General features: G+C 37.0%; 1 pseudogene; it reads left to right on the forward strand.

Moving 5' to 3' along the window:
• Positions 1 to 912: 912 nt before the first annotated feature.
• Positions 913 to 14320, forward strand: part of LOC110220652 (vacuolar protein-sorting-associated protein 25 pseudogene) — a 48203-nt pseudogene continuing 34795 nt past the window's right edge.

The raw sequence follows: 14320 nt of genomic DNA on the forward strand, positions 1-14320 counted from the left end.
AAATCACCTGAGTTACAGGAGTCTAGCCCCAAGTACCCCCCTTTTCTATGCCATTGTTATTTCAGCAGTTAAAGTTTGCCAAGCCTGAAACTCCTGAAGAAGCCCCCCCCCCGTATTTTGTTGATACACCTGTTGCTATATTTCGGTCATGGTGACCTGGCTATACAGTACAGCGTCTGGCTTGACTGCACATCTTTAATTGCTTTTTTGGTAATATTTCAACAAACTAAGGACTAAATATGGATATCTGTAACTTGTAACTAACATATGCATACTGTTTGTTCCTATGGTAAAGTTTCGTGTTGAGATTGGGAGCCAAAACATTGGCCAGTTGGTGGGAGGGGGAATTTGCCCATTAGGATATATAATCAGGTCTTTTGCTTCTGTCTGTGTCTCCCCTCATCAGAGCATCCTGGTGGAGGGACACCCAAATCTCAAGGTTTGAAATAATAATAAAAAATTAACTTTCTGCTTTCTCCTTGGATACCTCTGTGTTTTTTTTTCAATTTGAGTAGCATCTCACACAGTTTGGTGCATTGGCTGGGAAATAAGCCTCTTAGGAGTTGACCCTCTCTAAGGGCTGAGAGCAGGCACCCACCAGCCATTTTTCTTGGTGGCTCTCAGATTGGGGATCGGTCTCCCCCCCGAGCAGCAGAAGTCCTGAAGAGAAGAACTTGGAGATACAGAAACTATCCTGGGGGGGGGGGGAAGGCTCCAATAGTGGTGCACATGTAAAACTCCAGCTGGTGGAGAGAGCAGGCATGTAAGTTATACGTGTATAACCTGAGAACATGCCAGAATTTGTGGGTTTTAACAAGTGAGCTCTCAGGCGTAACCTGAGGAACCTGAGGACGTGCCAGAACTTGTGAATCTTTGGGATAGGACGGGCTATCCCTGGAGAGACTCCGACAAATGAGCGCTCAGGTGACTGAAGGATGGGGGCGACCCATCCGAGAGGGCCTAAGGTGAGGTCCTGAAAAATTCGTAGGTCCCTGACCTGGGAGAGTCTGGCGACAGACTTTCAGATAAATTTTAACCCAGCACCATGGAGCAGAAGGATGGTATACCAAGAAAATAGTCCCTTAGAGAATAAGCTTTAGAATTGGAATGAACCACCAAAATATAAAGGCAAAGATAAAAGAAAATGGTTAAATATGATTTAATGATTTGAGAATATAACAGCAATTTGTTATATGTCCAATTTCTGTGTTTGTGTCTCTGTGTGTGTGGTATGATTGATTGTTCGTATGTGTACTCTGATCCCTTGCAGTCAGGCAGCCTCTTTGTTTCTCCCCCACCCCTTCCTCCCTGGTAACAGCAGCCTTAGAGGGGTGGACGAGAAAAAGAAAGAAAATACTTTATAGTGTGAATAGAGGTTTTGAAAGTAGAAAGGTTTGGAACTCTTGAAGAGTTGTTGGAAAATATTTTCTTCCTCTGTCCTGCATTCCAAGTTTGGCTAAATTGTTGAATGTAGAGAGAGAGAAGCAGAAAAAAAAATGAGATCAAAGGGAGGCCAGCTAAATAAGTTTTTAACCATTCCCTGCCTTACCTAAAAGAGAAAAAGTTTTTGTGTACCAGAGCACAAACAAAAGGTAATTTATGGGCAGCTGGGAGCTGTGCCAAGTGCTTGTTTGGGTTCGGTAGCTGCCAAGAAAATGAAACGTAATGCTTAGAATTTATTATACTGTAAATTGGGAAAATGTAAGGATCTGCAAATTGGTAAACTTTTGTATTGTTATGTCAAGTGGCTTTTCATAATTTAAATGTTATTAAAGTAAATTGAAAGAAACGGGAAAAAAATTACAGTAAAAAAAAACAAGTGAGTTGTTGGGGAGGGAGAGCCCTATTCAATAATCTGCCTTCAGAAATGTAAAAAGAAAGCTGTGTAGTAGTCAATTAATTATTAAGCTCCAGAGGTGTCTACCTGGAGGGAAAGCAAAAAGAAATAGTTAGAATACTGGCCCAGTACATTTTAAACTGATTTGATTACAATAGGTGATTCCAAACTGTTTGTAAAACTTTTGCAAGAAAATGTGGACATGAATGGGGAACTCAAATATTGAAGAAATATATGAATTTGTGGATAATACCTCTTTACAAAGGCCAAGGTATTGAATTTGGAAATGTATATCTGTATAATTTTAAGAGCACATATTGTTATTTGGCATTAAGAAATGTATTAACTATGTGGCCCCAGAAAGTTTTATGTATTTTAGTTTACTGTTTAGTGAGGGGATGGTGGTAGCCCAGAGATATTATTAATTGGTTTTGGTTCTAAAGTATGGTATTGTTGTATTCCTTTATTGTATAATTTGGTAGGCAACTGTATCATCTGTGTTGTCAGAAAAGCAATTTTTTTTATATAAGCTAAATGTTGTTAGGTTCCTTCTTCAGGTTAACAACCGGGTTTGTTGGGGGATGGGCAGTATGAGTCAGGTTCTTAAGGCATGGACTAGTGGTCCTGGGGAAGTCTAGGCTTTGAAGTATTCTGATTGAGAATGGCATTGAGGTCTAATCGGGAATTTGGATGTAGTCTGGGGCTATCAGACCAGTAAAAGATAATGATGGGTTAGCATAGATAAAAAAAAAAAGAGAGAGAGAGAGTGAGAGAGAGAAACCAGTCTATAGGGGTGGGAGTGGCCCCGGGAGACTGTTGGACCTGGTAAAGGGGTCTAGAAAAAAAAAAAGAAAGATTTTTTTTTATTGGGTCTGTTTTCAATTGTATTAGTTATGTTGCTGGAAGGGCAATTACTTTCATAAACTAGAATGTTAAATTAATTGTGTCTTCAAAGAAAAGAGAAAAAGGAATGAATCTGTCTGTTGGGGCATTCTGTATGATCCTGTTTTGTAACATTTCCTTTTAAGTATTGTAATTTAAGGAAGTATAAAATTTCCAAATTTTGTCTTTATTTTAAAGGGAGTTTTTAGTTAAAATTGTTTTGTTATCATTGTTAATTAAGTTATTTGGGGTTACTGTTCTAATGCTAAAATCTAAGAGGGTTAATTAATTACTGTATGTGGAAAAGAAAGGGATTGGGGCACCAATATCAGCTCTCTCTGGGGTACTTGGCAATTCCCCTTATTATGCAGTTCCTAAACAATGAACTTAGCTTGCTGAGAAGTTGCAAGTTTATGTACAATAGATAGAAATGATTTCTAATGATTGGCTTTCACACCAGAGCAAGTTTAAATTTGAGAAAGAAAGATGTAAAGTGAGATTTCTTATGTATGTGAGTCCTGGTAAATTTTTATTGCTTATTGCAATCCTATGAGAGCAAAATTAACTGTATCTGACTTTAAGCTGTGATTAGTGAAACTTGCTGTTTGAGGTAAAAGGCTCTTGGGACTATAACTAATTTTGTTTTGAGTTTGAATTTGGATATAGTTGCCTGCATTAAAATCAGTATCTGAGAGAGATGCCAGTGAGTGTGATTCTGTACTGGTGATAGGTGGAGATTATTTAGATTTGGGAAAAGACCGAGGGAACAATCTTAGTCTCAATCCTGGCTCAGTTTCCCCATTGTGTTCCTTTGGAAAGGAATGTTTTCCACCTGACTATTCCTGAGTCTGGCTATGAGGAAAAACAGATACTGCATGATTGGAGAACTGTGACTCTATCTGAATTTAAACAAAGCTAAGGATGTCTTATCCTGTCATATTTGACATGTCACCTGTCCTGGCTCTTTGTCCTTCTATAGTAAGTTTCTGTGATCAGAGCAAGTAGTCAGTATAAGATATGAGCTTTTTTTGGTGTGTTATTTTACTGGGAAATCTAATAATATTTTTATCTAGAATTAGAACCTGTGCAGAAATTTATGCAAACTGCTTAAGACTCACCTTGAAATGTTCCCTTTGTTTAAAAGGATTCTGAGAGTGGTCGTATTTTTCCTGTATTCAGTCTCTTACTGTTACCAATGTGAGACTTTATTACAACACCTTCTGACCAAGGAATTTTGTGATATTTAGGGATTCTGTGATAACTAGGAATTCAGTTTCTTGATAATACTCTGGAATTTGTATTACTTAAGAACTTCTGTACCAATTTAGTAAGGTTTTATGAACAAGAGTGGAAATGCATGCAAACTATGGAGATCATTTTAGAGATGATCCTTAGGCAATGTGAGATTATAGTCATATCTTAAACTGATTGCTGGAACTTGCTGGGACTAATGACTGACTGTTTCTGAGTTTAACTCCAGGTGTAAATATCAAGGAAGGCTGTCTGAGCCACTGATCCTGGAATTAGTTTCTATAATTAGAAGGTTTTGTAAGTACAGTAACAAATTTATTAAAATAAGTGGTATGGAACATCTTGGTTACTATAGAACTGGGACTAGTGTCCTGTGTGTGTTCCTTTTGAGTTAGGGTCCTTTAATTCTTGATAATGGTATGGAGAAATTAGGGGCTTGTGAGAATGTTATTTTGTTATTTGGATAATATCATATTTGTCTAAAGCTTTGTTATAAGTAATAATGTTAAAAGAAGAATGGCTTGTGGTTTATTTTGTAAATGCCATCAAAGAAACAAGGCATGACTAAAAGTTTGAGATTTTATATGTACTGTGTTAAACATTGATATGTACGTATTGGAGCCTGTTATTAATTCCTTAGTGAAATCTCATCCCCCTGGTAAGGAAATTAATAATGGATTAATGTAAAGTATAAGACACTGGGTCCTGATGTGAATTTCTTAAATATGACAATTGGCCATGATTTCAATTTTGAGTTTGTAAAAATGATCAGGGTTATACGGATTAGAAATGGTAATTTAAAATTGTGCTAAGATCACTTTTGTAGGGGAATGGACAGAAAGCAGGTTCCTGCAAGAAGACAAGAAGAAGATGCTGAGATGCTGTGCTGGAGATGGCTGGAACAAGTACCAAGGACCAGAGGACTTCACTGATGATGTTCTCTGCCAGACAGCTGTAGAAGAAAAGACCTTTTGAATCTTAAAGGGACTTTTCATTATTGTTTTCTTTTGGGTTTCTGTATCTGTATCTATAAAGGGACTGCCCCTCTGATTTGTCAACGCTTAGATCAATCGTTCCTACATTCACTTAAAGGGGTGATGGTCAGAGAGTGAAGAAAAAGAGTTGAGAAGAATTTGAATTCAGATTTAATAAGAGCCTAAGGCTAGGTGTTTGATAATATGGAAATGCAATTGATGTTACTTGAAGTTTATTGTTTGTATTACAAAAAATTGTTACTGTTTCTAAATTGTGTTGCTTTTCTAAAATTTTTAGATTATAGAATTTGAGGGGAATTATTGTCTTACTCTTGGTGTGTCTCCCCTGTATGTAAGACTCCTTGTTGACTCTGGCTAAGATGGAAAGGAAAGGAGAAATCAAGCTGATGGTTCTGAAAGGGTCAGGGTTGGGTGCCAGTCTAAGAACACCCTGATGGTTAGCTGTGAGGAGTCTTCAGATAGTATGAGAGAAGAGGAGGGATTGAATGGGATGTCCCAGTGAAGACTCCTCAGTGTAATTAAGGTTTGGGATAAGGCTGAGTGGGATGAGGGGTCCCGTGAAAACTTCTTAGAAGAATAAATTGAAATTGTATTATGACACAAGGTAGGCATAGCAGTCTGACAGGCCAAAGATTTAGTTTACCAGAAATCACCTGAGTTACAGGAGTCTAGCCCCAAGTACCCCCTTTTCTATGCCATTGTTATTTCAGCAGTTAAAGTTTGCCAAGCCTGAAACTCCTGAAGAAGCCCCCCCCCTGTATTTTGTTGATACACCTGTTGCTATATTTCGGTCATGGTGACCTGGCTATACAGTACAGCGTCTGGCTTGACTGCACATCTTTAATTGCTTTTTTGGTAATATTTCAACAAACTAAGGACTAAATATGGATATCTGTAACTTGTAACTAACATATGCATACTGTTTGTTCCTATGGTAAAGTTTCGTGTTGAGATTGGGAGCCAAAACATTGGCCAGTTGGTGGGAGGGGGGAATTTGCCCATTAGGATATATAATCAGGTCCTTTTGCTTCTGTCTGTGTCTCCCCTCATCAGAGCATCCTGGTGGAGGGACACCCAAATCTCAAGGTTTGAAATAATAATAAAAAATTAACTTTCTGTTTCTCCTTGGATACCTCTGTGTTTTTTTTTTAATTTGAGTGGCATCCCACACAACTTTGTGTTTCCCTGTGTGGAAATTTTAAAATCTAATATATCATCTATTTGCGAACAGGAAAGATCATCGGGTAATCTCAAAAAAAGTCCTTAATAAACATTAGCAATAACTACATTTGAATTTTAAAAAGAAAAAATCTTTCAGTTTATGGCTGAACTCTCTTACATGTTCATAGGATTTTACACATGAAATGGACTTTGCATTTTACCTACTCTCACCATCTTAAAGATGAGGAAACTGGGTTACAATTGGGGCAAAGTAACTTGTCTAAGGGTTAGTAAAGGAGGCAAGGGCCAGCACCAAAAACTCAAGTTTCCTAACTCCTAGAGCGATGTTCTTATTTAATCTCTTCTTTCATAATAAAGACACAGAATTTTAGAGCTAGAAGGAACCTCAGAGATATATCCAAAACAGTCTCCTTCATCAGCCTAGGTGTGAGGTAATGAGGGCCTCCACTAGAGTGATGGCAAGTTCAGAGAAGAAATGGGGATGTATTAAAGAGATGCTGGAAAGATGAAATCAACAGACCTTAGCAATAGATTGGATATGCAATTGGAGAGGGAGGTAGTGAGGAGTCAAGGATAACTCATGGGTTGTGAGCCTGAGGGACTGGGATAATGGTGTTGCCTTCAAGAATAATAGGAAAGGTGGTGATGGGGAGGGAAGGATTTTAGGCAAAGATAGTAAGTTAAGTTTTGGACTTGTTTAAGAAGTTTATTGGACATCCAAACATCCAGCTTAAGATGTCTGAAAGGCAGTTGGAAATGTGAGATTAGAACTCAGCAGAGAGGTTAGGGCAGGATAGGTAGATTTGAGAATCATCAGTATAGTGGTGGTAATTAAGTCCATGGGAGCTGATGAAATCACCAAGTGAAGTCATATTCAGGGAGAAGAGAAAGACAAGGACAGAACCCTGAGGAATACCTATGAATAGAGGGCATGATATGGATGAGTATCAAGCAAATAAGACTGAGAAGAAATGGTCAAATAGGTAGGAGAACCAAGAGAGATGTCTTGAAAACACAGACAAAAGAGAGTATCAAGGAGAAGAGGCAGATGGCCACTGTCAAATGCTGCAGTGAGATTGAGGAAAATGAGGACTGAGAAAAGGCCACTGGATTTGGCAATTAAGAAATCATTGGCAATTTTGGAGAGCAATTTTGGTGCAATGATGAGATCATAAGCTGGATAATAAGGAGTTAAAGAAGAGCTTGAGAGGAAATGAAGTAGAAGCACCTAAGAGGTCATTACATTATTGTGTGCAGCCTGTCCTAATTACAGTGTAGATACAAATCCTTACCCTATAGTTCTACTCTCTTAGTGTTTACCAGTCCACCTGAAACAACATACTCCTCTCTGTAAACATCAAAGAGGGATAGTACCAAATCCCTTCTCCTGCAAATCCCTCTGCTTAGGGACTGTTCCCTTATTTTACAGAAGCTGCATAAGGATGCTTTCCCAAAGTTCTATTAAATACTACTGGGTCACATCCCTAATTCTCATTTTCACTGTTGCTGTCATTTTCTTCTCCTATATGCCTGTTCTCAGAGAGTCAACACATTTTTTCAGTGAAAACTCTGGGTGTGAGATCATATTTCCCATTGTAGTTCCTACCTCCAAACCTATCAGTTTGTGCTTTTACAAATTCTTTCAGCTGCTCTTCTATTTTGGTGACCCACTCTCTAAAAACCAAGAGCTCTGTATCTAGCTGCTGAATATGCTGATCCAAGTCACTTTGATTTTCCTAATGCCAGCAATATAGCTTCTCTAGAACTGTTAAAAAAAATTACTTGGCATTATCTTTATCTACATCTATCTTACCCTTATTTCACTTCAACCATGTTAACCACCATGCCGTTTTGTTCCAATCCTGCCAAAATGCGACACCACATAAGGTAGCTTGGCAGTTCAGGTTCAAACTGGAACATAAGACACTAGTGGAACATTTACTTAGCCACAGCATGAAAGATTTTCAACAAAGATAAAGCACTTGGCTTAGGTACATCCACCCCTCATTTCCTTACAGAAGTACATCTGCTCATCTGAGAAGGAAGTAGTGATTGCCACTCAGGGCAGCTATGGGATATCTGCCAAGGCTGAAGGTCACTGATTCTATGTAGACTGGTGTGTTTATTGTCATTAAGTGACCTGAAAGCAATGTAAACAGTGGCACAGCTTAAACCTTATCCCCTTGAGCCAATCAAGACTCAGACACAATTTCCTTGTCTTTTTAGAGAAAGAACCAGCCTTGTTTGTATGGTAGAAGACTCTTGTGGTTATTATTCCCACCACAAGCTACTAATTACAGATAAAATGATTAGTAAAATATGTATTTTATGGCTGTGACAAGAGCTCAGTAGTTTATCTATTCTGTTATCTATAGAATCACTTGATGCAAACAGAAAAATCTGAACAGGAGGTAACCTCTTGTTATTTTACCCAGTCAAAATGTACTTTAAGTTCCTAGTCCCTTTCCTGAATCAGAATACCCATTGACCTGCAGTGATTTTTAACAAGGTACAAAATATGAACATTTTGAACCCAAACTGAAAGTCTATTAAAGGACTCACGCTCCCTACCCTACTTGATATTCTAAAGCAGCTTGTTACCACTATCAGTAAGGAAAGGCAATTGATTTTTGGAGCAGGAAGAAAGCTGCTGTTGTGAATAATTCTAATCAGGGCACCAGTATCTTTCTTCTAAGGCTGCCTGTATCCAACCAATGAAAATAAAACTAACCCAGGCTTCCAAGCCATTGTTTTTAAACTTGTGCTTATCTATAGAGCTAATTATAAAGGCAGGAGGCAGGTGAACCAAGTGAGACATCTGTGTAACAGAGAAGTGTAGTTCTTGGCAGTCTGGTTATCTGGATACCTTTCCATGAATGTGTTCATGTTCCTTTGGTTATGAATATATATGGGGAGTATGTCATGGTGTGGACTATGCTGCAAGCTAATGAAGGTCTTCAAATACAACATTCATCTAAAGGCTTAAGTAATGATGAAATTCTGACTGCTGCATTCTTAACAATACCTTAGGAGCCCTTCCCTATATTCTTGGATATATCAGTGTCTTAGAGACCCTGGAAATTAAAATTCACAGGACTCTGACAGCCACAAAAATGTGAAATCCTAAAAAATCAAATATCATCTTTAATTATCTCACTCCGGTATGATTCTTCAAGTAGTTTCATAAGAGTCAAAGCTTGTGTTGGCATCAACCCAATTTTCAAAATAAATTCCTCACACACACCCCCTCTAGTATTCTGTGACTCACCTATGATACACTTTTATTCCCAAAATTTATTATTTTGTCCAAAACTTACATTCATTGGTCTAACGTTGGATTCCATCTTTATTGTCTAAACCAGGGCTTCTTAAACTTTTTACACTCGCAACCCCTTTTAGCCTGAGAAATTTTTACATAACCCTGAGTATATAGGTATATAAAATAGGTATACAAATAAAACATTTGCTGATAATAAATCATAAAGAAATTTATTTTAAAACAATTATTTGGTATACATATAATTTTACTATTTATTAAAGATGAAAGCAAATTTGAATATTAATGAGATGGATAGGCTTGTTTATTTTCACATAAAGAAATCTTGGTGGATTATTTTATACTGAAGGATATAAAGCATCTTCAGTATTTTTCAGTTGATTGATATTTTGATTTTATAGTCATCAATGCTCAAGAATGCCATTTCACATAAAAAAAAATAGCACAAAATGGCAGAAGTATGTTTAGGGCCATTTCAGAAATTGTTGGAAATTCTGTTCTAATCTCAAGTCAAAATTCATTTAATAATTTTTTTAGGAAACTCAAGTTTTAGACCTGTGTTGCTTGATAACTCAGCAAATTCTTCTTGAACTTTAGTGGCCGACGACTGGCTTTTTAAATTTCAATTTAATATGATTTATGAGCCCAACTTAGTCTTTCAGAATCAAAATTTGAAGGAAAGTACTTTTGAAATTGTGTCTCCAGGCACTTGAGATGATCAATTATCATTCTTACAATTAAATCTTTGGCAAGGTTATTTTCAATTATAAAATCATCTGTAGCTGTAAACATTTCTAAAGAACCATTTTCCACCTATTCTTCCTTAACTTTTTAGTAAAACTTTCAATTTTATCTTTTAACATAAATACATTATACATTTTTTTCTTAAAGTGACAAGTTTAAATCATTGAGTTTTTTCAAAAATATCTGACAAATAACACAGTTTTGAAAGCCATAAGTAATTATGAAAAAAAAATTAATAAAATCAGATTTCTGCTCAGTCAAAAATATTTTTCAATGGTCTGTCCAAACTTTGCCCTTTACCTTACTTCTGCGTGTAGTAATAAGCTTTTGTAATGGGAGTTCATGTCTTTCCCAATGGTTTGAAAACAAATGATTGTTAAGGGCATGGCTTTTAATGAAGGTAATGATTTTGATAGTATAGCAAAGCATATCTAACTCAGGTGATATTTGTTCGGCTACAGGTGCCTCCTGATGGATCATGCAGTGAGTAAAAGTGATATGTTCATTGCCACCAGCTTTAACTTTTGCTACAAACTCACCATTCTCACCCATCACTGCTCCAGCACCATCTGTACAGACTCCAACATAATTTTTCCACTGTAAACCTTCATTTGGGAAAAATTCATTGACTTTAAGATATATATGTATCTTCCCCTCTTGTGTGCCCTTCCAAAGGGTGATAAAACAATAATTCCTCATGTATGCTTCCTTCATAAATATATTTTACATAAAGTAACAACTATGCTATGTTAGAAATAACAGTTGTTTCATCTAACTGAATTGTGAACTTTGGGCTGCCCTGAAGCCTGGAGGTAAACTGATTGAATTGGTCATTACTAATTTCAGAAATTCTTTTGAAAACAGTATCATTTGGTAAAGGAATTTTATGAATTTCATCCCCGTACAGTTTCCCCATGAACTATTTCTGACATTTTAATAGCTGCAGGTAACAGGAGATCTTCTCCTATCATGTAGAGCTTTTTAGTTTTTGCAATTAAATAAGAATTTTCATAATATGCAAGTAAATACTTTTCACTGACAGTAATCAATTTCTCAAAACATTGTTTTTCTTTATTTGAAGATTTTAAAAGCCATTGAAAATATTCCTTTGGTTTATTGCAGTACAGTGCATGCTTGGCATTAACATGTCATTTTAGTTTGGCTTGTTTCATGCTCTCCACAGACAAAATTTCATTACAAATTAATCAAATAGGTTTTCCCCCACCTTAATCATTATTAGAAGTAAATCCATATTGCAAAAATGATTTGACATATATTCTTTTTCTTGTCAACTTAGGAATACTGCAATCTGGTAGTGAAGACTCTGCTTCATTGTCATCAGTATTTTTACCTCTTCTCTCTAAATCTAGCCACTTAACCATGACCAAAAAATACTTTGTCCTAAAATATAAATAAATACTGCTAATGATTTCTCAAATAAATACTAGCTTTAGTATTTGTGCTTAATTTTAAAAATTGATGTTTATAGTTGCATACACATATAGTGGTGGTGGTAAAGAAATATTATTAAAGGGCTTTTGTCTTTACTTGCTGCAGCTGAACACTTCTGTTTCTGCAAAAAGAAGGAGAAAACAGCAATTTTAAAAATCAAACATTCTAACACAATACAATCGAAAGATATACTAATTTGATACTTACATGCTGAGGAATGATGGTAGAATAATATTTAAAAGGCTTTGTTTTCCATAATTAAATAGTTATGTTTCTGTAAGAACAAAAAACTTTTCATGTACAATAAAAATATTGCCATTCATAATGCAATGGTCTCGAATCTGAGCCAAGGTGTTTCTGGCAACATTTGTTGGTGTTGCATGGCATGATGGCATGTGCAGTGCAAATTGTACACGATGTGCATTCAGAACCAAAGCTGCAGTGAAGTCACATGATACAACATGGGCAAGCACTGTCAGAAACACCTCAAATTCATTATGCTTTTGATTTTGAATTAATTTTCGGTTGTTGCATGTTCAGAAACATTTTACTGTTGCCAAATTTTTCCTGACCCCCATATTCAGTTATGTGACTCCATGTGGGGTTGCAACCCATAGTTTAAGAAACACTGGTAAACTAATCAGTCATCAAACATTTATTAATGATCTGTTGTGTATGGGGTACTATGCTAATAATTGGGGATACAAAGAAAGACAAAAATATGGTACCTCCCTCAAGGAGCCCACATTCTAATGGGGTAGATGACATGCAAACAACCACATATATACAAAATACGTATAGGAAAAATGAGAGAAAATCTCAGATTGAAGGCATTAGCAAAAGAGAAGAGGGGCTGGGAAAGACATCTTGTAGATTTGAGCTGAGTCTTGAAGAAAGCCAGGGAAGTCAGATGAGTAACTCTAATGATAGATAGCAGATTAGCAAAAGAAATATTTGGTAATAAGCATGACATTCCTCATACTATACCTTATAGGCAGTGAGATATTTTGCCTACGTTCATAACTGTCTTCACTTAAGAAGATTCTCAGAATATTAGCTTCTTATGTTTGCATAACTAGCTACTATAGATAAGTAGAGAAGTAGACCGCTGGCCATGGTGCTGATTCAGTGTAGTCCTGGGGAGCTTTGACACTTTCAGGAAATAAGTGAACTTCACCACATAGCAGTACATACTGAGAGATACCAAGGTCAAGTGGTGCCTTTTCCTATCTAGGCTGCAATAGTGGTGCAAGTAGTCATAGACTAACAAGGGTCATACCTGCTGGTTCTACCCAAGCATCCCTCAGCAATATAGGCATTTTTTTTCATAGCTTACAACTCTGGGTTCACTGGCATTGATGAGATTATTATAAGATTCATAGAAACCTTCACAGTATCTACTGATTTCTTCCTCCATTCCTGGTGTGGTAACTTACGTGCTATACTCTTAAACTTGAGCAGCTACCACTGGGCCAGTAGAAATATATGTAAGAGGTCAGTTTGGGCTAGGCTGGTCTGGTGGATCAGATTCAAAAGCCATTCAAGAATGAAATGAGAAACTCATAGTTCATCTAACATGTATCAAATCAGAAGCTTGCTTAGCCACAGCAAGAGAAAGGCATTCAGAACCTAGAAAAGATATTCACTGGGGATACATCTGACTCAGCTGACCTCAGCTTTACTGTTGGTAAACTGCTGGTCTGTGGTCCAAAGTCCAAGGAAACAGTGCTAGTTCTTCATGTTGTGATTGTTATTGTACTCAAGTAAATATGAGTCTATGACAACAGCCTAAGTTTTAGTTCCCTGAGCCAGTTAAATCTCAAGAACATTTTTAATACCTTGTAAGGAAAACTAGCCTCACCTTCCTGGGGTGGCACCTTATCATATTGTTCTCCCTATGGCAAGCCATCATTTCTTTATTTGCTCAATGATAAATTTCCTTCATGGAGCTCTGCTTCTCTATATAGCCAATCCTCAACATTCACACATTTAACTTTCATAACATCAACCATTCACATAATTTTATTAGTAACCTCATTTTCACTTTTACATTGACAACCCTGTACATCTATGGCTATGTGCAGTAGAGGAAAAAATGAGAGGTAGGATGCCTCCAGATTTGTAGAGTGGCCAGTATCCTGCTTGGTACTTCATTGGTAAAGACCAGCCATAAAAATCTCCCCATGCATTCATTACATACTTTTATTGTTTGCCTTTATAATTTAAGTTTTGTGTTATAATTATGTCTTCAAAGCATAGGGCAAGTCCTTTGGGCTCTAAAACCAAGTGTGCAAGGTCAGTGATGTGACTTAGTGAGAAAATAAAGGTATTAGATAAATTTCATGCCAGAATGTCTGCAGCCACCATTGGTCTAATCTAGAGGGATCAAGACTGCCAATCCCATTATCAGTCACAGCCTCAAAGTTAAAGTCAACTCACCTCTGCTATGCTCCCATATTCCAAGACACTTAAGGATCTCAAAGGGTACTGACAGATTATTACAGTCTCCAGTACAGCCATGAAAGACAGAGTATCAGAGGTAATGTTGAGACCTCACCAGTCTTGGCATCTTCTGACAGCAGTGACTAAAGTCTTAGCAAACTCTCCTTTGGTTTTCAGAGGGCAGCCAAGGTAGAGAGGCTTACATCAGTATAGTATAGAGTACAATGCCCTCACACCATCATCTGACATGGTGGAAGG

This window comes from Phascolarctos cinereus, unplaced genomic scaffold, assembly GCF_003287225.1.
Source record: "Phascolarctos cinereus isolate Bilbo 61053 unplaced genomic scaffold, phaCin_HiC Scaffold_3;HRSCAF=262, whole genome shotgun sequence".
In the NCBI taxonomy this organism is placed as follows: Eukaryota; Metazoa; Chordata; class Mammalia; order Diprotodontia; family Phascolarctidae; genus Phascolarctos; species Phascolarctos cinereus.